This window comes from Terrapene carolina, unplaced genomic scaffold (assembly GCF_002925995.2).
Source record: "Terrapene carolina triunguis isolate 2854851 unplaced genomic scaffold, T_m_triunguis-2.0 Scaffold35022, whole genome shotgun sequence".
NCBI lineage: Eukaryota > Metazoa > Chordata > Testudines > Emydidae > Terrapene > Terrapene triunguis.
This window is the reverse complement of record NW_020699373.1, coordinates 14771615-14799064: the sequence shown is the minus strand read 5'-3', so window position 1 is coordinate 14799064 and position 27450 is coordinate 14771615.

The window sequence follows — 27450 nt, the reverse complement described above, 5'->3', positions numbered from 1 at the left end:
ATAGTTGTTACTTCTCAGATCTCTGCACTGATGGAGAATTCATTATTAGGTAAGCCCTCTGGCCGGGAGCTTTGGGGTAAGCAGCTCTCTGCTCCCATCTGTGGTGAAGAGGGGGAAGAACGGTCACTGAGATCCTTCATCTGCATCAGGTATTTGCAGATGCTGTGTAGATATTGCATCAGAACTGCAGATGGATGGAAGCGCCAGAGGGGAAGGAGCTCTCTGCCCCACCTATTGGTGATCAGAGGGAAGTACGGCTACAGAGGGAGCTTTATTTGCATATGCTTTTTACCCAGAATTTCTCCAGTGACGTTTCGGGAGCCATCATAACTGTACACAAACTCAGAATTGGTGGGGGAGCAGAACGGACATGCTTAATAAGAAAAGGGTTCCTACCTTATAACAGGTTTCTGTGCAAGTGGCTGATATGCTACACTGGCTTCTTTTTGCTGAAGATCTGGTGCTGTTGAGAGGGCTCCTTAATGGGAAGTGATACAGAGCTGTGTGAACCCTGGTGAGGCCTCTCCTACTGGGTCACTAAACAAAGCTGAAATTGTTAGAACTGGGTTAAGTAGAAAAGCCACCAGGCAGCACTTTCCAAAGGACTGGAGACAGACCTGCTCGAATGTCGACCTACACTCCCCACTGACACCAAGTAGGGGGCAGCAGGACATGATTTGGTGAAGGAGCATTGGCCTATTGGAGGTTCACAATGGTGGGCGGGGATTGGAGTTAACAGACTACAGCCACACTTCCCGAGACGGGGGCAGTTATTTGTCGTTCACAGAGATCTCTGGCTGCTGTGTTTTCCCACGTTGATGCTGCACTCCCTTTCCCCTTGATAACGTTTTCCTTGTTTTATACACAGCCTCTTTGCTTGTGAGAGGGGGAGGGTGAAGGTATGGCTGAATTTCATCTGCCATTTTGTTGCCCAGTCACCCTAATAACACTACCTAGCTCTTATACCATAGATTTCAACATGCTTTACAAAGGAGGTCAGTATCGTGATCCCCATTTTACAGATGGGGAAACTGAGGCACGGAGACTTGCCCAATGTCACCCAGCAGGCCAATGGTAGAGCTGAGAATAGAACCCCTATCGCCTGAGTCCCAGGCCAGTGCTCTAACCCCAGGGCACCCAAGGAAGGTATCACTTTTCCTTTGTTTCTGGGGGAGGGCTCAAGTCCAGGGCGACTGTTAGTTTTCAGAGTGACTCCTTGCACTTTAAACCTGGCACTTGCTGCCAACACCTGACAGCGGGACCACGATTGTTATGGATAATTATTAAGAACAGGAGCCGGAAAGTCATGCTTCTTCCAGGCCCAGGGTTGTAGAAACCCCTTATTAACATGGCTTGATCCTGCAAGGTGCTGAATGCCCTCTGCTCCCACTCTCCCTTGCAGGAGAAGCCCTAGCTTGGGCTCTGAGGCTGGAGAGGTTTGGGGGTGAGGCACTGTTACGAAGCCACCGATTTATGCAGCATACTCCCCTCTGAACCCTGCAGAATTTCTGCTTGGAAATCTGGGGTAAACAAATGCTGCCTTGAGCAACATAAACTCATGCCCATCTTCTCTAAGCCATATGGTAAGGGTCACTGAAGGCAGGTGCAGTGGTGGGGAAGAGCTGGGCTAACAAAAAGAGGATGCTCAGGGATGAGTGTGGGGGAAGTTGAATACCTTTGGGTACCCTAGGACTGCAAGGGGTGGGACCAGCAATCCCTGCAGATCCTAAAGCACTGTGAGGTTGAGAGGCCCTGCCATAATCCCTTCCCTTTCCTTTCATTTGTTGGGACAGTAGCTCAGGAACCCAAGAGTTTGACACCAGCTTGACGTTTCATGAAGCATGTTCTCTCTCTGCGCAGGTTCTCCTCTGGGAGGGGGTGATGGAGCCCAAAGTCACCAAGACAGTTCTACTACTGCTCCCAAGGTGGAGCCAGTATTTTGACCCAGCTGTACACACCGTGTCACCTTTTTGAGACGCTTGTTATACTGAACCTCTGACTGACACTAACCACTCACGGGGATGAAAACAAGAAGCTCACGTTTGCAGATTTAAATTCCCCAGAATATAAAAAGCCTGGTTAGTATCTAAAATGTGCATTACATTTAGGAACAAAGAATGTAGGCCATACTTATAGGATGGGGGACTCTATCCTGGGAAGCAGTGACTCTGAAAAAGATTTGGGGGTCATGGTGGATAATCAGCTGAACGTGAATTCCCAGGGCGGTGCCATGGCCACAGGGGCTAATGCGATTCTGGGATGTGTAGACAGGGTAATGTCAAGTAGGTGCAGAGAGATTATTTTACCTCTGCACTTGGCACTGGTGCGACTGCTGCTGGAATCCTGGGTCCAGTTCTGGTGCCCACAATTCAAGAAGGATATTGATAAATTGGAGAGGGTGCAGAGAAGAGCCACGCGAATGATTAAAGGATTAGAAAACCTGCCGTATAGTGATAGACTCAATCTATTTAGCTTAACAAAGAGAAGGTTAAGAGGTGACTTGATCAGTCGATAAGCATATACCTGGGGAACCAATAGGTAATAATGGGCTCTTCAGTCTAGCAGAAGAAGATCTAACACAATTCAGTGGCTGGAAGTTGAAGCTAGACACGTTCAGATTGAAAATAGAGAGTAAATTTTCAACAGTGAGAATAATTAACCATTAGAACAATTTACCAAAGGTCGTGGTGGATTCTCCATCACTGATCATTTTAAAATCAAGATGGGATGTTTTTCTAAAATATCTGCACTGGGAATTATTTTGGCGAAATTCTCCGGCCTGTGTTAGACAGGAGGCCAGACTTGATGGTCGCAGTGGTCTCGTCTGGCCTTGCAATCTATGAAGCTATGAATATCTGTCTTCGTTTCAGTAACCGTCTTGATTTGAAATGAATCCAAACTCATTTTTACCCAGTGGAGGTGTGCTAGCTCCCTGCAGGTCATCTGTCTTAGGAGCCATGCAAAGGACAAGTCTTCTCAGCCCGCCTGCTTAGTGTAAGCTAAAAAGAAAATACAACTGCGGCTGATTCAAAGTAACACCAAGTGGCTGATCCCAATGTGGAAACAATCACAGGTTTCTTCCCAGTGTGTATGGAAGTGATGCCGTTACTGTCAGGTGAAAAGAGCGCATTGTTTCACAGAGGAGACCATCACCTCAGAACCAGGACTGGAGCAGCGATTGGCAGCCTCTAACGATGTTATCCCTAGGCCATGCTCAAGAGGCTCTAAGAGCGAATGGTTGTCTAGAATGAAAAGATGGATAAAAGCTCCACACTGGCTCTGGGAGCATGATATTGAAACTGTACACGGCTTCCTAACCCTCTTGATGGGTACAGGGCCTAGATCCGATAAATGGATTCCCCTCCTAGCAAGGAATTCTGGTGTTGTCATGGTAATCATGAGAGCAAAGCTGGCAGGGTTTAGGATGTCACCTGGACCCTGAATTGTAGGAACGGCCTTTCATAGTTCACGGTAAGTTCTCATTAGGAACCGTGTAGAGCACATCTTTCTGATCTCTTAGGGCAAGATTGTGGCTTGCTCTGCATCTCTGTATGCAAGTCCACCTCCAGCGTGAGAAGGAAAGCAGTTTCTGTGGAGCCACTACTCCCCCGCCCACGCAGATACGTGGGGAGTGGGGTGGGGAGAGGTAGACCTTTGATGCCACCTCCCCCACGGTACACCAGCAAAGCAGGGAGTAATCTGCACCAGGTACAGGACTGCTGTGGATCGCTTCCCCCTGGGATAAGGGGGAAAGCAAATCCCAAAATGTGACTCTGAGTGAGTCATCATAGCTTCCCTGGTCTGCTCATAGGCAGATTAACAGCATGCTGCCCCTTATTCAGAGCTTGTGTGGAAACCACAAGGCCGTTACATGTTAGTTTATTCTTGATGAGTCTTGAGGCCCAGTCCTGTAATGAGCTCTGTGCATGCATAACAGTTTGCCCATGCACGTCTCATTGCAAGATCGGGGCCTTTGTGATTTGGCCGTGTGCGAGAGAGGTGATCTTTGAGACACTAGATAAGGGTGCAACTGGAACATCAGCGATACATCAGCCAATCCTCAGAAAAGCCCTTTAAGGTTATTTTCACTGCGTGTGTCTCTTTTTAAAATACTTTAAAAACATTTTTTTAAATAGACTTAAAAATAGTTTATAGCTGTGACCTCACAGTCATAATATACGGTCTGATGAGGACATTATAACTTATATTCCCTGTTTCCCCTAGTTGGCTGTAGGGCTGGCCAGAAAACAAGCATTCTGTTTCATGACAAATGTTGAGGTTTCAAAGTCTGTTTTCATTCTCCCTCAGAACAAAAATGAGACCTTTTGACATTTTTTGTGAAAAAACTCGACAGTTCCCTCTCGTTCACTCGCCTGTTGGAGCTGTTTCGCTTTCTATAAATAATTAAATATTCAGTGGGCCAGAGAGAGAGACTAACTCTATAGCCCCGTGGTTTGAGCAGTCACGCAGGCCACTCAAGTTCCAATCCCTGTTTCAGATAAGGTGGAGGAGAGACTCAAAGCTGGATCTTTCACATTGTAGGTGAGCCCAGATCACTGTGCTATTCTGGGGTGGGGCTGCCTCTTCCTCACCATTAAGCTATTCTGGGGTTGTCCCCCACAATTCTGCACAAAGTTTGGTTTTGATGAATCTGCATTTTTCTGACCAAAAAATGCTGAAAAATTCCCAATCAGCTCTACTTTGCAATAAGATTTCCCCCATATATATGGTGTGCAAAAATGATGAAAATGTGAAAAAAAATCACTTTTTTGTTTCAGATTATTTTTAAGGACATCAATAATGTATAACAGGACTTGGATGGATGGGAAAATAGCTCTGATTGCTATAGGGTAGGTTTATTTATTTATTTAAAAAACAAAATAAATTCCAGCCAGAAGATTCCCGATATATATACGGCCACACTGAAAATTACAGCATTTTATTAATCCCAGCTATTGTGATATAAATTGCTTGTCTCTCCATCCCTCTACCTATGTATTCATCCATTCATCCATCTACTTCTCTGCATCTCCAGCAATCTATCCATCTATCATACACAGAATACACTAACGTGTAGCTAGTGTAATATGCTAAGGTAGTATATTGCAGTGTGTGTGTGTGTGTATACACCTTTCCTATATTACTGCTCCACATTTTTACAGTTCAAGGGAATAAATACAGTGGCAGAGCACCATCAGGGAGGATTCAGATTAAAGGACAAACATAGCTGGCCAAAATGAACAATTATAGGAAACAAAGGGAAAATAACGACTAAAGATCTTTCATTACAGCCAGCTAATTATCATGAGTTCTGGACTTAACTGTTCAGGCATAGAATTAAAAACCTTAATTATATTGTCACCTTTGTCTCTCCGCTCCCTTTGCCCACAAATGAATCCATTTACTGTAACTGCCGCTGATGAGAAGAAATTGATGGCAGTCCCAGTGAGGTGGGAGAGTGGAGTTAGAAAAAAAAAAAAATGTAAACGGCAGCATTGTCATGGCTGCACAGCTGGATGACAACTACATTCCAGGACATTATAAATTAAAAACACTTTTAATGAGACAAATACGGGTTTGATGGATTTCATGGCTTCTTTCCCCTCCCTTCCCCCCTCCCCCATTCAATTGCCAGCAACGCTGCTTATTTCTATTTTTAAAGCCAGGCCTCTTGGGAATGGATTGCAGTGCCTCTGGAGCTATGGCGACAAAGGGCCCCATTCGTAGCCCTGGGCGCCAACGGAAAGGCAGTTAACCCACCCCGTGTCAAAGAAATAAAAAATCATGGCTCAGCCATGCCATTTGCTGCCCTCACATATTTCACTCTGGTTGTGTGTTCTACTCCTTCCCCCAGCCTGGCTGTGTCCCGTCTATTTCAAATGTAAGATCTAAATGTGGGCTCGATGATATCACTATAAGATGCACAACTGGTTGAAAAACCCATACTCAAAGGGTTGTTATCAATGGTTTGCTGTCAAACTGGGAGGACGTATCTGGTGGGGTCAGCTCTGGGTCCGGAACTATTCCATATTTTCATGAATGACTTGGATAATGAAGTGGAAAGTGTGGTTATACAATTTTCAGATGACACCAAATTGGGAGGGGTTGCAAGCACTTTGGAGCACAGGATTAGAATTCAAAACGCCCTTGATACATTGGATATTTGGTCTGAAAGCAATAAGATCAAATTCAATAAAGGGAAGTGCAAAGCAGGAAGGAAAAAATCAAAATCATAACTACAAAATGAGGAATAAGTGGCTAGGTAGTGGTAGTGCTGAAAAGGAGCTGGGGGTTATAGTGGATCACAAATTGAATATGAGTCAATAATGTAATGCAGATGCAAAAAAGGCGAATATCATTCTGGCATAGGACCAAGAGATGGGGGTGGGGAATGGCCATTGCCCCTCCACACACACTTCTGAGAACATGAACCTGGCAGGGGTTCCCAGCCACCACCAACCCTTGTCGCTTGCCCAGAGCTGGGTGGAGTACCGGCAGAGCCACTTCCTTGCTGGTATGAGGGAACAGTGGGCGAGCCAAATTTGAGTGAGTGGCATTATGACCCCGGGCACTAGGTCAGAACATGACTCAACTTTGGCCCATTTTGGTTGCTTCTCCCGCCCCCCCCCTCCGGTCTTTCTGGCACCCCTACATTCTGGGATGCATTAACAGCAGTGTCGTAGGTAAGACATGGGAGGTAATTGTCTTGCTCTACTTGGCACTGGCGAGGCCTCTGCTGGAGAACTGTGTCCAGTTCTGAGTGCCACACTTTAGGAAAGATGTGAACAAATTGGAGAGAGTCCAGAGGAGAGCAGCAAAAATGATAAAAGGTTTAGAAAAACCTGACCTACGAGGAAAGGTTAAAACAACTAGGCATTTTTAGTCTTGAGAAAAGCAGATGGGGGGGTAGGGGGGAGGGAACCTGCTAACAGTCTTCAGATATGTTAAATGCTGTTACAAAGAGGACGCTGATCATAGAACCATAGGGTCAGAAGGGACCGCATGGGTCCTCTAGTCCAGTGGAGTCTGATTTGTCTTGCGTACCCCAGTTTCACCTCACTTAAAAAACGACTTGCTTACAAAATCAGACATAAAAATACAAAAGTGTCACAGCACGCTATTACTGAAAAATTGCTTGCTTTCTCTTTTACAATATAATTATAAAATAAATCAATTGGAATATAAATATTGTACTTACATTTCAGTGTATAGTATATAGAGCAGCATAAACACGTCACTGTCTGTATGAAATTTTAGTTTGTACTGACTTTGCTAGTGGTTTTTATGTAGCCTGTTTTAAAACTAGGCAAATATCTAGACGAGTTGATATACCCCCTGGAAGACCTCTGCGTACCCCCATGGGTACGTGTACCCCTGGTTGAGAACCACTGATCTAGTCTAACCCCCAATATCTGAATGAATATGAATATTGAATCATCTTCATTGTTCTCCTTGTCCACGGAAGATTCTATCATCTACGGGACAGGGAGCATCTATACTCTGTACTATAGTATATAGTGACTTGCACAATGGGGCCCCAGTCTTTTCTGGTCCTTAGCCACCACCGTAGTAAATTTACTAATACCTACTGTACAGTTTACATGGAACTGCTAAGGACCCGAGTCTGATACCATGCGCCCATGGAAATCGGGAATAATCCCCAGGTGAATATCAACTCCCCAGTGTGAGTAAAGTAGCGACAGTCCAGCTCAGCAGGGCTATTTGAGGAGGAAGGCACAGCGCAGAGTAAATGAGGGGGTTACAGTCTGTTCCTAGGAGAAGCTATGACCCAGGCATCAATGCAAAATCAGCTACCCAGCCCATTCCGCACGGAGCTGGCATGTCATTGATTCCAAATCTAAACATTTAGCTAAAAACGATATTTTTATTCAAGTAGCTAGAAAATAAAATAAAATAACAAAAGAGAGTGAATTAACATTATGTAAATATACCAGGTAAAATGAGCAGCACATTAGCCATCTTCCACCAGCCTTCCAAATACCTATGCTGAGAGACCCTTATTCCAGCAGTGCATTATAAATAAAATTAAATGGGGTTTAATAAACAAGCCACTGATTGCTCTGGTACTTAAAGAGGGCTCCCTGGTGCTCTCCACAGTCAGATGACTGGGGGTGCAGGGTTTACCTGGGAAGAAGGCACTTCCAGCCACACAGTGTGTTTTTCTACACGTGTTGCCATGGTTATGTGGAGGGAGTTAATGTGATGGAACTCACAAGCCGAGCAGAGGGGGTTGTTTCCTGGCTATGTCAGAGCCAGTGCACATTTACACTAGTTTATTACCTTCATGTAGTGGCAGGGCTTCCAGCTGTGGGTTTGAAAGCTGCGGTTTCAAACTCTATTCTGGTTCCATTTCTGCAGGGTTGTTTTTTTTTCCCCTCTGGCTGTACGGATGTCAGCCACCATCTAACTCTGGCTGGGGAAAGGACTATTAATATTTTATTTTATTAGAGCTGATCAGGAATTTTTTGACAAAACAGTTTTTCATTGGAAAAAGCCAATTTGTCAAAACTGAAACTTATCAAAGGAAATCCCCCTGCCCTCTCCCTGAATAACCAATAGCCCAGCAATTAGAGCTGTCTCCTGGAATGTGGAAGACAAAGGCACTTGCACTTGGGTTTCCCAAATCCCAGGTGAGGGCGCTAATCACCAGGGAGTCAGTTATTCTGAGCACTCACTCTCTCTTGTTTTGTATAAAAAATTTCAAAAAGTCTCCCTCTTATCCGCGTGTGGAGTAGGAAAATGGTTGAAATCTCAAAAAATTGTTCAGGAAGGGAAAACCATTTCCCACCCAGCTCTAATTATTAGCCCCATTTTACAGATGGGGAACTGAGGCACCTGGAGATCAAGTCACTTGCCCAAGGTCGTTCAGGCAGTCTGTGGCAGAGCAGGGAATTCAACCCACATCTCTGGAATCTCATTCAATCAACTTAACTACAAGGTTGTCCTTCCGCGCCATCATTCAAACAAATTCTTTGTTAATTATTCACAATTGGCAGCAAAGCTCAGACTGGTTTAAATGCCTCTGCTGACCTTACTTTATCCACTAGGAATGTTGTCAGTTATGTAGCTGGACCAAATACCTGCTCCTTCTCATCTCATTCACACTGCCTATGAGGCTACTGATGGGTGGTTAACACCCTCCCTCCCCCAGTCTTTATGGGAATATTAACAAACATCATTCACAGCAACAGCCTTTTTTCTTTTCTGACTTTTCCTTTATGTTTTTATGTTGAGATTTTTTTTAAATCTTCACTTTTTAAAAAAATCTTAACTTAAAACCATAAAATAAAAGTCAGAAAAGAAAAAAAAGACTCTATTTTTGTTTTATAATTGGATGATGTGTGTTCCCCTTCCCCAGTTACATATTGATGTTTTGTTCTGTAATTTCTCGTGTATTTGAACATACTTTGATTTAGCTTCCCCCAACTATGTGGACCTCTGCCAATTTACATCACCTAAGGATCTGATCCTGTAAGTTTAAAATGTTTGCCACATTTGCTGACATTTTCCATCCTATATTTCTATGACAGATGCCAATGTAAGAACCTAAACAAATATTAATAAATTATTGTTATTATTTAACATTTATATTGTAGTAGCACTTAAATGCCACCACAACCCCCCGTTGTGCTAGACACTTTACTCATTTATATGATGTGACCTTCACTAGACAGCTTTGAGGTCCATTTCTTCTCTCTGATCCTGATTTTTCTTCCCTGGTTTTAAATACATAAATGTATAATATGGTCCCCATTAACCTGAAAGAAATCCACCGTCTTTTACATCTGAGACATCTGTAGGTGCTGAAGAGGGACTTGATCATGGAATTCTATGAAATCATCAGCTGAATTAGAGTTGATTTTTATGGAATTCTCCAGGGATAGCTGAAACCGGAGCTGTTTGGAAAGCAGAATTTCTGTTCTCTGGGAAATTCTGGCATTTTTGAAATTTGTTTTTGTTCCAAACTGAACAAACAAGAAGCCGAAATTTTGAAATTTCCCACAAAATGAAAATTTTGAAAATTTTTAATTTGGAACCATCAAATCATGTCATGTTGATAATGTTGAAGCATTAAAATATTAGATACAGTACATTAATAACATGTTAATCGTCAAAATGAATCTGAATGCTAAAGTCAAAATGAAATGTTTTTGCATTGACATGAAATGTTTCAACATTGTCAACGTGAAATGAGAACGTTAAAACAATTTGTTTTGACTTTTCCCCTAAAAATGTTGTTGCAATTGGCACATTCCCATGAAACTTTTTGATTTCATTGAAGTGCCTTTTCTGATGGAAAACTGCTCTGTTGACATTTTTTTGGACCAACTTTACCTGCCACTTTCAGGAAACAGGGCATATACTGACTGGTTCTCCCAAATTTAGAGGAAGTAGTAAAGTGCCTTTAAAACTGATCCAACTGCCCAGCCAACCGATCATGTTCTGGGAGCAGGAATGCACAGTACCAGCTGTCATGACGTTGGCAGCCAGCTTCCTTTTTCTGCATGCTGTGCTTCCAGTATGGTCTGGTATTCCTTTCAATCTGAAATGCCCAAATACTGGTAACACACCAGCCTATTACAATGCACATGGCAGATTGCACATCACGTCTTGGTATGCAGCATCCTCCCATACCTATTGGTATATTATATTTTATAATATGGTTGGGTTTGGAAGCCTGAACTGAGGTCAGGACCCTGTTGTGCTAAGCACACCATGCACATGGTGAACAGTATTGCCAACCCCAAGTGTGCAAAAATCATAAGTCAAGATCCAAACAATCATGAGATTGGCTTTAAAATCATGAACTTTTAAAAAAAACAATCAATATTGGGTTCTTTCCCATTTGCCTTCTGTTTTTTGATCCTGTAGGGTGCACTTGGCTCATATTTTCTGGTGTTTCTCTACAGCCATGAGGGCTAGAAGCTTACTCTTTTTTTTAAAAAATGAATGCAGGAATTCTCACAGTTCTAGCAGCGGGGACGTTAAGATAATGCCAAATATTGCGAGACTTGGGAACATTGAGTAACAGACAACTCCTGCCCTGACGAGCTTACAGTCGAAATAGACAAGACAGAGACAGGGTAGGAGGAAGGCGACACTAGAGACAAGCAGAGCAAACTACAGGTGGTTTTATAAGCATGGTGTGAGGGCCATGACTTTTTCCTCCCAGTTTGTTTTTTAATCGTTTGGGGGTAGAATCCTGTTTGGAATAAAATGACGCAGAGAGAAGGGGATATTGAATGGAGAGAGGTGAGGGGGGTTGGCAGCAGACAGGGATGGAGGGAATGAGAGGACAGTGACGCAAAGGAAGCATTAGGTTAAAGTGAAAATACTGTGAGAGATAGGTGGGGTGAGAGGAAGGGTTTGCAGCAATCAGCCCGTGACGTCCTGCTCAGGGCACCCGCAGTTGTGACCCGCCGCGTTACCCCTCTGCCTTCACAAGAGCAAGAGCTTTGCTGCTGCTAAGCTGTGTGTCAGCTTCCTGACACTCCAGCCTGTCGGCCTGGCCAGCAACCTCTTCAAGACTTTGCCAGTCTAAACCTTGCCTTGCACGTAAGGCAGTGAACCCCAGAGACGTCTCCTTGCATTGCCCAGTCCCTCCCACCGGATGCTCGCAGAAATTATTAGGTTCACTGCCTCCAAAGAGACAGAGCACGCACCAGCCTGTTAGGTTAGCTGAAGACTCACCCTTCACTTTAATACACTGCACCGAGCCGGTTCTGTAATAGAACAAGATGAAGTTTATTAACAAAGGACAGAGACTGAAGTGATCCTAAGCCAGAGAAAGAAAGACAGGTCTGGTTACAAACAAAACAAAACGCGTCCTACTGATGAAAACTTAACCGTAGCCAGTTACAACCTTGGCCTAAGCAGTTTTCTTCCTCACATCATGGTCACAGTATCTTCAGCCCTCCAGGCGAGGGGCCCCAACGTTCGCAGCATCAAAGGGTGCTGTTCCTTGCGTGAGGGATAATGAGGGGTCCATTGTTTTATGTCTCCAGAGCCAGGAAGGCTTCCTGGGGTGCACATTATCCATTGCTCCCAACTTTATTCCACATCCTCGGTTCCCTTCTGTCCCTGTTATAGTCCCGCGGCGCTAGTGCTAGGCAGGCTGTGGTTCAGCGTCGTTACACCGGTCTCACGTTCTGGTTCCTCTCCCCTTGTGGGATCCTAGGGCAGAAGGAACGGGCTGGGAATGACCCATGGGCTCAGCACATGCAGCGCTGGCAGTGTTTCAAGCCAGCGCTGGGACATGAGGTATCTTTAGTCTCCAGCAAGAATCAATATGGACTAGGGAGCAACAGTGGGAACAGGTGGAGCTCGAGGGAAAGAAGCCAGTTTCCTGAAGTAACCGCGCTGAAAACCCGCTAATGCTGCTCCCATTGAAGCCTATGGAAAAACTCCCACTGACCTCCGTGTTGTGGGATCAGGGGCAAGGAGTGCAAGGGTGGCATTTTCAGAAGCGCTTCCCTTCGGCCTAACTCTGCTCATTGAAGTCAGTGGTTGGCTTCAAAGGGCTTGGCTTCAATGCAACTGTCTGCTTGTGTCGCTCCGCTCGACTTCGCCAAGCTCGGGTGAGCGTGGGGTGAGAGTCCACACGGCCAAACAGCGCTCTAGCTACACGGCATGGCTGGATTAGAAGCTGATGAGTTATTAACTTGAGCTGCTGCATTCACACTGCATCGCTGGCCAGAGCATCAGCCGTACTCAAGCGTCAACCCGCTCTCCTGACGGGCCAGCTCGAAGCCCCACTTCACCGGGGCGAGAGATTTTGGTGTGCAGATGGGAGTCAAGTTAGGGGCAGGACTCAAGCTAGCAATGCAGTGAGGGCCAGCCCAATGGGAGCAGAGGCCGGCGAGGCTTTTCAAAATCCTGCCCTGGGCGTTTCAGAGAAAGCCACTTCGGTATCGTTAGGTCAATGGGAGAGGGAAGTAGCAGCAAGCACTGGAAAAGGAGAAGCTTGCCAATTTAAGGCTCAATCCTCTCGCCCATACAGGTGAAATATGATTAAATGTATTTCCTATGTCTTTAATAACGCTCTGCCCTTTTAAAGAACACGCAGAGCACCCAGAGGGATGCCCTATTGATCAGACTGAGCCATCAGCTTACTAATTATGAAGTCTTGTTCTAAATTTGAATATGCAGTGGCTCCGCTTTCTCTTTGATTATCTCTGTGTAATTTAGAAATAGCTGAAGATCAGATGTGGACCAGTGCACATTATTATTGCCAATATGAGTTTAAATGACTCTCCCTGAAATATTTGGTTTTACTTATCTTCTCTACTCTGGGTTTAATTCTTGTTACTTGAGGGCCACATTCTACCACTCTTACTCAGACTGAGTAGCTCCTCACTCCTAGAGTAGACCTAGTCTTTTCACTGAAATTAAGATCTTAATTCCACCTGGGCCAAAATAGATGTAAGAAGCATAACAAAACTTGCTTTTTCTTGTAGACCATTTCACAAGTATACGTTAAGTATACGAACAGATTATATGAGTAGATTTGATGACCCAAGAGGACCCCTTCCAGACCTATGACCTGTTTGTATGTTCCTATGTTAACCTTGTCTATTTCTTAAAGACTACTGTACCATGTGCACATAACAGATTATTCCTGGTACAAATGCTCAGGAACTTTCATGCAAAACCTGCTAGATAAGCGAAGGATGCACACACAGGGCCAGATTCAGCAAAGCATTCAATCATTGAAGCCAATGGAGAAGATTTTCAAAAATGTCTAAGGGGTTTAGGAGCATACATGCCATTAAAGGTCAGACGAGACCTGACGGCGACTCAACAGAGTGTGGAAAATTTTAGCACCAGCTAATGAAAGCAGCTAGCATTATTCTTTACATCAGGAGTTTGGAGTGTGGATCACATTTCAGTGGAAACATTGTCTCATGGATACATCCCTTGGTATTCACCATCTCACAGATCAGCCCCCTCCTGACTGCATAACAATCCTGTAGCAACTACCACCATTACAGCATTACCAACCCAAGCATTCAAAAAATCAAGAGTCAGGCCCTCAGAATCACGAAATTGGTTTAAACATCATGAAATTTTCATCATCATATGGCCTCTTTGCATATCAAATGCCACCGGATTGATCACTTAAGGTGGTCTGGCTGGGTATTCGATTGACGTCCATCACTGGCAATCTTATCACATCATCACAGCTTTTGGCCCCCACGTCATCGCTGGCTGGGTAGTGGCATTCCTTGGTACACATGCTTCAGGATTCGTTGGTCTTCCATTCTAATACTATGTCCGCACCAAGAGAGCTGCTGAACCCAAACCGTGCAGATGGAGGCGGTTTCTGGGTTCCGTTTCAAATGTCCTCATTTCTGATCTTGTTCTGCACTTGGTACGGAGCAGCTGAGCGAGATGATCATTGAAAACGTCCATCCAGTGTTCCTCAGTGCCCACGTTTCAGTGCTGCACAATAAAGTTGGTATCGCTATGGTTCTATATAAACACAGCTGTGTAGCAATTGTTGAATATTTGGGCAGGGTCATAGACAGTGCTGGAGGATGCTCAAAAGATGTGCAATGTTTTAGGCCCCTCACCAGCCTCTGTGGGAAATCATGATGTCATCATGAGATTTTAGGATTAATTAATATTGAGTTCTTTTTATTTGCCTTCTGGTTTGTGAGCCTTTTGTTCCAATCAGGAGGGCTAGAAAGGGACTTTTAAAAAATGAAAGCTGAGATTCCAATGCATTCACATGACTCCAAGAGCTGGAGATTTAAGAAAAAAAACATCAGATATTGTGGAAGGTGGCAACACTCATTCTTTACAAAGCAAAGTAACACCAGGAAAGTATTTAAATCTATTGTTAGTGGCTTTTAATGCAATTCAAAAGCAGCTGGAAATAAGGAATGCCGGCACCATGTGACCAGTCTTCTTTCCATGGAGAACCAGCAAGCGCTCTGTGGACTGACACAGGCCCACAGATCACAGTTTGAGAAACCTTATGTTATATTTCAATAGCTGTAAAACTATTATCCTTATTTCTGTCTCTCAAATGTAGAAATGCTCATATCTGGCAGATAAACTGAAAGCAGACCCCGAGTCTCCTGAATATCCCAAGTTTCCCCTCCGAGAGGTTGGAAACTGCAGGGCCTGTAAGAAAGTGTCTTGCTTTCACAGCTGCAAGAGGTGAAATGTCAGCTAGAAATTATGTGAAGCATTCCTTAGCCCTCAGGGTTCCAGACGAGCAGTAGTTATTGTCTATCAGTTCTAAATACCCTCCAGCTGAGGCATTTGTAGGGACCAAACTAGACTACGCTGGTAGCCTCAAGAAAGGAGAATATCGGCAAAAATACAAAAGCAAACATGTGGCAACCTCTTGTGCATGATGCGAAGAATCCGTCTGGTCATTACCCAGCCTTTGCTAAGTGCACCAACTAATGGAGCGAGAGACATGAAAGATTTTCAGAGGCCATCTGGAAAAGTAACTCAGCCTAATCTGAGGAGGTCATGATAACTAAGATGAATTTTTTTCCCTCCTTCTCTTTACAACACCAACACCTTTGGCTTCTGAAAAGTAACTTTAGAAAGTGATATGTTCAGTGTCTGTTTGGTTTCTTGATGAGCTCCATTAAACACGCGAGTGCTTAAAGTGTGAGGCTTCTCACAAGAACCAATACAAGCACGTCTACTCCGTTAATCCCTCACTTCTGAATAAACCTCTGGCTTTATAAAATATATGGCGTGTTTGAAAGCCAAATGAAGCCATTTTGTGAAGCTCTCTGTGATCTGAATTGACCTGTTCATTTTTAATTACAATAAGGTCACTTCATTTCTTCTTTTCTGTTCTTTTTATTTCTCTCTTCTCTGTCAAGGGTCTTTGCTCTCACTATTACACCTGGCAATTTAAAATTATGAAATAGTATTATTAAATATGGGTTTAAAAACAAACGGAGGGCCTGAGCCCCTGCCCACAGAAACTAATGGAAAACCTTTCATTGGTGTCAAGCAAGGGGCATTATATCATCTCTACTGTCTGCCCACTTCACGTTAAGTGAACCCCTTACGTTTAACAATCTGTCTCACGTTGTATTTAACTTGGACACGCTAAGAACCTTCTCCAGACCTGAGGAAGAGCTCCGTGTAGCTTGCAAGCTTGTCCCTTCCATCAAGAGAAGTTGGTCCAATAAAAGATATCACCTCACCTACTTCGTCTCTCTCATTGCAAAAAGAAGACATTTTGAAGTATTTTTACTCTTGAAAAGTGCTTATTCAGTTTAATCAGAAACTCCAGAAAACATTCTAGTTGCCAGTGAGACCTAGCCCTAAATAGTCCTAAGCGTGAAGAGCTTTCTTTCTTTCTTTCTTTCTTTCCAAGGCACACGAGGCCTTCTAATGGGACTGTGGCGAGGCCCTCACCATGATAAAACAAATCTGCTGAGCTGAGAATGGAACCTTGGCTCTTCACTTCCAGATCCACAGGTCTGTATCACTTGAACTCAGGGAGTCTCTGTTAGTTGTCAGTGACAGAGATATTCTTATGTTCCTTCTAAGCTACAACCAGTCAACATAAGGGCAATATGCTCATGCTTTCCCAGAAGTCAATATCTAAAGACTCCAAATGACAATCAACGGGGGCAGGACTGAGCCGCAAACGACTCACAACAAAAACAATTAATACCATTACTTAATTATAACCTCTTTCTTCTCACATAGCCAGTGTTTGCTCCAAGAAACGTAACAATATGGAAAGCTGGAAGGTAATTAACAGGCCTTTTTTGAGCTAGAGGAACTCAGTAGATTTGGGGAGAACTGACAGTGACTAAGAGCGGAGCTTGTTCAGGTTCCATTTTATGCAGAGCATCACACACACAAAAACTAACAAAACATTACGGTTTCAAAGTCAAGCCCTCAAATGTTGGAAATGCCAGTGTGAAGGCTGTCCCTGAACACTGAATTTAGCCAACTTACGCATACGCATTGTGATACAATCCTCTCCAAACTCCCCTAGGAAGTCTGTGGCAGAGCCAAGGATAGAAACCAGAACTGAGTGTGTACTCAGGACAATGTTCAGAGGTTTATAATCTGGCCAAATCTCTGGATTTACATGGGGACAGCAACGTGCCCCTCTCTGTCCCAAGGACCATCCCTCCACCAAAGGTCAAATTCCTGCTTCACCGCATAGAGGCACTAAGACTCTTCAAAGAAACGGTTCGGGGGAAAGCGTTCACATTAGCAAAGCTCCCTTGCCCAGCCCAATCTCTTTCCTGGCAATAATGGAGCCATTTTTGCTGAAACTTTTGAAACGTGCTCAGCCGGAGGCAGACACCCCGTAAGCAAAATTTCGGCCTAACCGTTCAAGTTTTGCAACGTTGTAAACAACTGAAAACAAGGGCTTACGATGCTAATTGTTAAACACCTTTAACAACAGACATTGCTGACAGCTCTGCTTCTGATATGTGGCTATAAACACGCACGCACACTGCCTATCCTGGAAACGAACTCTTTCCTCGTCAACCATTTATCACACCCAAAGGCTTGCATTGTAATGGTGGATTGCACTGCAGGAGAGACCATGCCTAGTGGTGTTTCACCCATCATATTCTCATCTTGTTCTGAGTTTCTAAAGATATGAGCACGGGGCAGAGCTAACAGAATGAATTCTGACAAAAGCTAATTGCATGAATCCTTCGTAGCTACGTCCTTAAAATGCCTCGACACTGTCAGTTTTTATTTCATTCAAACATCGGCTTAGAAGCCATTATATCACCATGGCACAGGGAAGGGAGATGAGGCGTGTGTAGGGAAAGCTCACAGAAAGGCTTTGCTATAGGCTGAGACGCTGGCACACAGTCACATTAATGCTTATTATGAAACGGGGACACGTGACTTGAAATTTTGGGGCGACTGTAACGTCTCAAACAAGTTAATGCTGCACTTGAGCGATTGACACCTTGACACTGTTAGTCCAGTTGGGAATAGCAGTCATGATGAAGAGTACGTTTTATGATGTGCCAGACAAGGGACTGTCCTTTCCAAAGCAGCTACCCTACCTCCTGGGGGTGAGGAGAGACACGGGAGTGAGGGAATTTGAATGACCTTGCACTAGTAGGCTGGCACTTGCCGCTAGGTTACAGGGCCAGAATTAACAGGGTACATCATGGGACAAAGCCCACCAGCAGCATCACTCTGATCCTTCAGAAATGGACAGCTCTTCCTCGCTGTGCGTGTTCAGGGCCCCTGAGAATGGAGCAGGATGCGTCTTTGGGCAGAGAACAGCTAGAGGGAATATGTCAGGAAACCTTTTTTGTACCTGTGTTCCTCAGCTTCTGAGGGCTACTGGAGGGATGTGGGAAAGGAGAGCAGCATTGTATAAATTATCTCTCTAATGGGCAGCAAGCTACCTACCTATGTAGGTTATTATACTGTGCCCTTTATGGTGGTATCCAAGCTATTGGGGTTATTTCTAAGAATAAGCTTCAGTGAAAAAAAAAATAGGGCTAGATTCTGTTTAAGAACACACACACACACACACACACACACTTACACTCCTATGCAGGCTACCTGGATCTTGAGTCTGGTTACGTAGGCTCCAGTAGGGTTGTTGCTTTGCCTCCCTTGGAGCAGGTGGCCAGGAGAAGTGGGAGCGGGCACAGCTTTGGCTCCACCCCTCATTCACTGGCCGGAGTAGCTAGGCCATAGGGGAAGGGAAAGGGGAAGTGGGAGGTTCTCTGGCCTGCAATGTGCAGGAGGTCAGACTAGATGCTCATGACCTTAAAGTCTATGAGTCTGTATAACTCTGGTGGGACAGGCCAGCAATAAGCCACACTCCTCTCCCAGCCCCTCAAGAACAAGGAGGAAGTAGGGAGGGAATTGTGACTCGGGGGGGGGGAGGGGTCTGTGAGTCACAACACCTGGGTGGTGCTGCTTACAGCATCACTCCTTGCTTGGTCTGGGTCTAAAGGCACAATCTAGCCTTTGTGGATTCTGCTATCTCAAGACTTGTGAAGGCCAAGTCCTGGAGGAATGCGCCTCCGGTTCTCATTCGGGTTAACTGCTGCTCAACAGCACTTGCAGACGCAAAGGTACTCGGGAGTTGAATAGTCACCTGTAGATAGATCTGCCGCTGTCCCATAGCTGGTCTCTGACTTTCTGGGTGCTGGGATCTCACTTCTGAAGATCTCAGAGCGCTGACAGTTGAGTTAAGCACCATTATTACAGTCACTATGAAAATATTAGTAATCAAGGCCATTGAGTTAATTGTGGAGCCTCCAGGGTGGCTATGCGATTCCAAGACCCTACAGGAACAGATAGGTGACTAGTGAGGGATGTAATCCAGAGCCCGCAAAGCTCATGGACATCACCGGAAAATGCCAGCAGGCAGTAATGCCCAGCCACTCAGGCTGTAGCCTGAAAAGACCCAGAAATACAGATTAAAATGGTTGTACATAATCACACGTTAGGGCCTGGTCCAGCAAAGCACTTTAACTATAGACATATGCTTAGGTATCTTGCTGAACAGGGGTCTTGGTGGGGAGCCAAACACAGAAAGGGAATCTCAGATGAGTGTTATAATGTGTTGATGGGAACCCCCCATAATGACAGAGGTTATCAATGACATACCAGTTTCCTGCGGCATTTGGGGCAATATGACATGCCTATTATCCTGTAGCATACGGTATGTTAACTGTTGTTCTTTGGGAAATGATTGCAGATACTTTCCCCATTCAGATACCTTCCCGGCTTGCAGATACCCAGTGCTCCTTTGTTTATGAGCTGTCTCGTTTGCTGAGATCCCAGTTTGATGCGAGTAAAGTTTTATTACATTGTAATTGTTCGTGGTGAATTGTTTACCTGACGCCAAACAGTTAGTGCCCTTGCAGGACAGTCCTTCAATGCTGTTAATTGATATTTGTCAATTTGGGGGCATTGACCTCCATCCAAACCTATTGAAATAATCAGTCTTTCAGTTGACTTCCAAGCAGGACCAAGGTTAGGTCGGGCCTTCTATTTCATCAGACTGGCCCTTTCAATCTAGTTATTTGCCTATCACACAACAGCTGCCATGAAGTCTGTTTATAGTCTGAAGGATAATAACCTGTTTATATTGTATGGAGTACAGGGACTGGCTCAACTCAGCCAAAGTGGCCAGCCCGTAGGTCAATGACCACACATGTAAATTAAGTCCTAGGTTCAGACAGCTATTAGCTGAATGCTGAACAACTGCAAGGAGAGTGTTTGATTTAGCCTTTTAGCACGCAGTGGCTGTACAGGGAAAGTGGCTTTAGAGAGTCCCTAGCTGTATATTATAGGACCTGGTGCAACGTTTTCTCTGTTTTTGAGACTGCACAGGGCATTTGCAGTATCTTCATGGCTTCTGATTTTTGTTGTTTCAGATGTTTTCTTTTTATTCTGGAGGGTCCCTTCTGGAGGCACTTCTAAGCTGTTGGAAAGACAAGGAGCCATCAGGAAGGACTGCTTCATAATCAGTCTTTTCACACCCACGCCGGGAGAGCTGCATAAAGAGCTTAGGGCTGTGAAGCTGCAGTAACTGAAAGCATTCTTCACACTCCCCGTACAATCTGTTGCCTTAACAGTTGAATCTCCAATACTCTGAATTTCCAAGAATTGTGCCAACATTCCATCTTGGAAAGCCCCAGCATCCTAGTTGGCCTACGATGCTCCAAGCACAGGGTCAAGGAATATCAGCTTGATTCATAATCCTTCTCCCTAGGAAGAGACATGATTTAATGAGTTGAGCACAGATCAGGTAACTCTTCAGTTGCGGTCCCATGCTGGCAGTCAATTTTTCAGTGACCTTGGGCAAGTCACCTAATTTCTCTGCATCGGTTCCCATACCTGTCAAATGGAGCCAGTAACACATCCCTTCCCTAACTGGGATGCTTGGTGGCACACCTTCATTTTTCTTCTACTTGCCTCAAACAAACATCTCCCTCCCTTCCACTGGGCCTTTCGTTAATGGAACTTCATCATCACGGCCACCGCATACTAAATAGAAGTGTTTGGAATGTAATACGAGCTCATCCAAAAATAAATCCCAGAACTATAAATACTGTGAAATGCATCCTCTTATTATTCTATGCAAAAATGTGGGTCAGGTATTCTCTCTTCCAGAAGGGATTTGCAACTTGAGATGCACAAACAGTGTGGGGAAAAAAAACAAGCAAACCTCAGTATCTGAAAATAACTTTGGAAAAGCCTCGTAACCCTGAGCAAAGGGAATATTTTGCTTCTCTCGCTAATTATCTGTCAGACATTTCTGTCTAGGTAACAAACACTAAATGATAACTGCATTGAGAGGAAAGCAGCCAGGCACAAATATCAGGTTGACTTTTACTTTGCACAGCTAAGAAAAAGGCAAAAATAAGTTTAATACTGTATACCGTGCAAAGTGCCAGTTGTGCAACACATATTCACTTTGGTGAATATTGCATACGTTGTGTCACTGACGTCAGGGGCCCTACTTGTGCAAATGAGAGGTCACTGACAATCCTAGTCCCAAATGGAAAGATGAGATGACCATGGTCTGACCCAAAACGGTCCTGTTTAGGCGTATGTCCACACTGCAATTGGGGGCGTGATTGAAGCTTGAGTAGACATACCTAAGCTAGCGTTAATGTAGTTTTGCTGCTCCAGTCCCAAACTAGCTAGATTAAAGCTGGCTCAGGTATGTCAATATGAGATGTGATCATGACTGCCATATAGACATACCCTAGGAGAGCAGGAGGCGAATCCAAGTGGTTCACATAGGGGGTGTCAAAATACACTATAATTAACTTTGCTCCCACTGGCCAAATTCTGCCTTCATTTTCATCCATGCCATCCATTTGACTTCAGTGGAAAGTTAGGCATGTAGCTAGGGGCAGGATTTGATCCACTGAGCCAAGTTATCAAAGGTTGGTGGGTTGTGGGGCCTACAAACAAGGGAAAGGCGCAGCCTGGAGGGGAATATTGCAGTATTGCCAAGTCATGACTACTGTTGTAAGTCTTGAAATATTTGGTATTTTTCTTAAAGCCCCAGCTTCAGGAGTCATGGGATTATGGGAGAATCTCAGCTTCCAGTTGAAAAGAAATTTCTAACCCTCCTGGTTGTGGAGAAAAGCCTGAAAGTGTGACTCCCCTCAAGGCTGAAAAAGCAGATGGGAAACAAAAAGCCCACCCCTACCCCCCAAAAATTATTGTTTTCTAAAAATCTAATTTTTAAGACACATGGTTTTGGGGGCCTAACTCGTGATTTTGAAACGTGGTGTTGAAAATAGTGAGAAATTTACTTATTTTAAAATGAAAACTGAATTTCTCCTATAATCACCTGACTCCCAGAGCTGGGGCCTTAATGCAAAAAATTGTGATACCAAACTTTAAATCACAAGAACAGGCAAACATTGTCTATTGGAGCTGGAAGTTGCGATAGTGAAAGTATTACTACTCCCCACTCTTCCTCTTTTGACAGTTTTCTTCTGAATGATGGTAGGTTATCAGATTCATACTCACAATGCCAGATTCTGGATTTATTGATGTAAATCCGTTGTAACTCCACTCAGATCAATGGAGTTAACCCATGTAACTGAGATCAGAACCTGCTCCCGAGGTCCCAACCCCGCCCAGCTGGTTTATATTCTCAGCCAGCCAAAACAAACAAACAAAAAATCTTCTCTCCCCACCACAATTTGCTCAGTTCTTTTCTACTTACCCGTCCACCCTCCCACCTCCATGAAACAAACTGCTTGTGCAGGCCAAAAGTAGTTTGACAAAGAGTTTTCTTTTCTCTTTAAGTGAGAGAAAATAACACAAAGACACATTTTGACATTTTTTTCCAGTGGGGAAAAAAAGCAAATTAAAAAGGGAGTGAAAGTGGGTTCGGGTCCCCTCCACATACACACTTTGTCTTTTTTTTTTTTAAAAAAAATTCCAGTGGAAAAGAAAGGCAAAAGAATTTAAATTAAATGACACTGGGATTTTTGCCATCACAATAAAACAAAAACATTTGACTTGCAGGGTTTCATTTTGAATTTTTTTCTAAACTATTATGTTTTTGCAAAAAAAATTCAAACAAATAATATATTTTCTTTTTTTCAATTTTGTGTGTGTGAAAAAAGGTCATTTTTTCTCCAGCCGCTGTGCAGCCCTTTAGCGGACTGAAAGAAAACATCTCAGTACAAGTCTTTAAACCACAAGTTGAGGACTTCAATAGCTCAGACATAGGTCAGGGGTTTGTTACAGGAGTGAGTGGGTGAGATTCTGTGGCCTGCGTTGTGCAGGAGTTCAGACTAGAAGATCATAATGGTCCCTTCTGACCTTAAAGTCTATGAGTCTATGAGTACAACCTCTGTGCTTTCCTTCTGGTGCTCTTCACGTCAGGCTGTCACTCTGCAGGGCACGTTATATGAAAAAATGGTGTAATGCCCATTTACCCTTTGACCCTCCGTTCTGATTTCATGCCATACAACTTCAGTTCTCTCCAGATTGTGAAACTGCATCACTAGCCCAGCCTGTTTCTGTTTATAATGAAAGTGCAAAGGTGAAAAAGGATGTTGTGAGTCCAGAAACTCACTAACCTCACTCCACTCACAACTCAAGATTTCTGGTTCTGTAGAACAAAATGTACTTGGGCTTGCATTTAAAGCATTTTGGATACCCAGCCAACATGTCTCTAGCAATGCGTAATGGAAATGCAAGGTTTGACTGTGACAGAAGAGGGAGCACAATTCTAGCTACCTGAAATAACGCAATTTGTCAGACATCAGTTTTGCCAGCGGACTTTTGGCTGGTTTTATTTTGATGATACCTGACATTGACGAGAAATTGTTGGTCATCTCAGTTCAATCAAATTTGGAAAACAGGTGAAAGAAATGCTACTCCTCAGGTATCAGAGGGGTAGCCGTGTTAGTCTGAATCTGTAAAAAGCAACAGAGGGTCCTGTGGCACCTTTAAGACTAACAGAAGTATTGGAGCATAAGCTTTCGTGGGTGAATGCCCACTTCATCAGACGCAAGTAATGGAAATTTCCAGAGGCAGGTATAAATCAGTATGGAGATAACGAGGTTAGTTCAATCAGGGAGGGTGAGGTGCTTTGCTAGCAGTTGAGGTGTGAACACCAAGGGAGGAGAAACTGCTTCTGTAGTTGGATAGCCATTCACAGTCTTTGTTTAATCCTGATCTGATGGTGTCAAATTTGCAAATGAACTGGAGCTCAGCAGTTTCTCTTTGGAGTCTGATCCTGAAGTTTTTTTGCTGTAAGATGGCTACCTTAACATCTGCTATTGTGTGGCCAAGGAGGTTGAAGTGTTCTCCTACAGGTTTTTGTGTATTGCCATTCCTGATATCTGAAGTGTCCTTGTGGCACCTTAGAGACTAACAAACAGTTAACTTCATGTGCTAAAAATGTAATTTAGTAACTGTACAAGACTAAGATGTAGAATATAATTTGCTTCCCTCCCTCTTAGGGGACCTGTATGTAAAGTAAATGATGGCGGCCTCTCAGTTTATATAAAGTTAGTTTTAGTAGGGGGAGAAAAATCAGTATAAGTAGACACTGGCCAACCCAACTATCAAAAATTACAAGCCCTAATGAACTCAGTCAAAGATACTCTATCTCCAGTTGAAAGGGCTAGGAATTTGTCAACCAGACATAATTAGAACTTGATGAAGTGCCATGTTGGTGCAACATAGTGAATATAAAGATGTGGCCTTGATATAAAGCCCTTAATATTGTATCCCTTCTGCCGCCTCAAAGTTATACAGCAGCCAGGCCACATGCAAGTAAAAGGAATAGGTACAAACTGACAGCAACACGCCTAACGATAACTCCAGGTTTAACCCAAAAAGAAGGAAAATCTATGGATGCCCATTCAAGCTGAAACACTAAGAAATCATTAGTGAGTCAAGTTCAATGACAATGACAAAAGAGATTTAGGGACCAAGTGGAATTATTGGCATTTGCTTAAATTTGCCAGTTTTAGCTGCGTTGGAAGAGGATCTGTGCTGGAAAACTTACAGAGGAAAATACAATTCAGGAGATGCACTCAGGCGTGTGGTGACAGGTATCGAAATGCTGGCCAAATACAGATTGTTCTACAATATATCCCTGCCTGTGACTGCTGCATCGAACGAGTCTGTTTGCAAATGGCAGCTGGCCAGGGCTTCGTACCAAAAAAAAAAAAAAAAAAAAATCTGGTGATGCTCTTGGTTACAAAGATGTGAGGGGTGCTCAGGTTTAAAGCTAACCTTAAACCTTGCTCGGGTCTGTGAGGATTTAAAGTTTCTCCCCAGTAATCCCAAACTAGGCTCCATTTCTACTGCTACTTAGGCATGACTGTTTATTATAATGGACATCCCTGACTCTAGATCCAAATTTCCCATCCAACTCTCCTTGCAAGAACATGGTGTTCTCTCATGTTTATTACATACATTATTTACACCAGATGGGCCGAATTGATTGAGTTAACTGAAAATGGGGAGGGCTGATTTCAAAGTCAGTTTGTTTTTGATTTCTGAACTGCTATTTTTCTTAAATTCTGAAAGGCTCAATCCTGCAAGGTGCTGTGAGCCCTCCACTCCCATTGCAGAGCTGAACAGGGGACAGAAAGTCTATTTCACAAAGGATTTTGAGATTTCAAAATTTCAAAGCCCAGAATTTTCCACAAAGGAAAATTCAGAAAACCAAGGTCATTTAGGTTCACTCTAAACGTTTTGTTTGGATTTTGACTTTTTATATTATATGGCACTATAATACACAATAAAACTATTTTTAAAAATGTAATTTCAAAATGAAAAATCGAAAAATTTCAGTCCAAAAATGTCAAAACGGGATGTTTCAACATTATCAGAACTTTTCCCCCTGGTTTTTCTCCTAAATGAAATTTTGATGAAAATGACATGATTCCTGGAAGCGTTTTGATTTGGACAGAACTGCATTTCCTGATGGAAAATGGTTCCGTTGAAGTTTGTTCAGCCAGTTCCAGCCCCCTGACATTACCACCTGGCAGGCTCACACCCTTAATTTGGATCTTTGGCCTAATTAAGCCTTGACAGTTTGAGAGTTGACTGTTGAGTGACCTAGATAATCTATTGTAACCAGGGGTGAAAGTAGAAATAGGGACTTACCAGTACAGGGCTGGGTTGGGGCCGGCTCTGGCCCTCGGAAGGGGCAGGGTCTTGGGCGGAAGGGGAGGGGATGGGGGGGTCAGAGCCAGCTCTGTACCGGTAAGTGCCCTCCCCCTCCCCCACCAGGATAGCAGCAGCAGCCGGGGGCTCCGGCAGCAGTTTAAAGGGCCCAGGGCTCGGCTGCCGCTACCACCCCGGGTCCTTTAAACCACTGCCGGAGCCCCCGGCTGCCGCTGCTACCCCAGGGCTCCGGGGGCTATTTAAAGGGCCCAGGACTCCCCTGTTTCTACCACCCCGGCCCTTTAAATAGCCCCCAGCCCTGGGGTAGCAGCGGCGGGGCTCCGGCGGCTATTTAAAGGGCCCAGGGCAGTAGAGGCAGCGGGAGCCCCGGCCCTTTAAATAACCCCCGGAGCCCCGCTGCCACTACTCCAGGGCTCCGGCAGCAGGGCTCTGGTGGCTATTTAAAGGGCCTGGGGCTCCACCCGCTGCTGGGAGCCCCAGGCCCTTTAATTGCCGCCTGGGGAAGCCAGGCCACCCCGGTATGGCGCACCGGCTCTTGCCAGTACGCCATACTGGGGCCTACCAGCTTACTTTCACCTCTGATTGTAACATATGATAATCTTCCTTCCAGCCCCCATTGGAGGTTTGATCCATTCTATAAACGCCTATGTTCCCAGTTCCAGACTGAAATACCCTGGTCCTGAATTTCCTCTCACTTATGCTAGTGTAAATGAGCAAGGAGTAACTCCATAGGTGTGGAAAGAGATTCAGACTCTGTAGAATCATAGAAATGTAGGACTGGAAGGGACCTCAATAGGTCATCTAGTCCAGTCCCCTGCACTGAGGCAGGACTGAATATTATCTAAACCATCCCTGACAAGTGTTTGTCTAATTTGTTCTTAAACCCCCCCAGAGACGGAGATTCCACAACTTCCCTAGGTAATTTGTTCCAGTGCTTAGCTACCCTTACAGTTAGTAAGTTTTTCCTAATGTCCAACCTAAATTTCTCTTGCTGCGATGTAAGCCCTTGTCCTGTCCTCAGTGGATAAGGAGAACAATTCATCCTCCTCCTCTTTATAACAACCTTTTACATACTTGAAGACTATTATCACGTCCCCACTCAGTCTTCTCTTCTCCAGACTAAACAAATCCAATTTTTCAATCTTTCCTTGTAGGTCATATTTTCTAGATCTTTAATCATTTGCGTTGCTCTCCTCTGGACTTTCTCCAGTTTGTCCACATCTTTCCTGAAGTGTAGTGCCCCGAACTGGACACAGTAATCCAGATGAGACCTTATCAATGCTGAGTAGAGTGGAAGAATTACTTCTC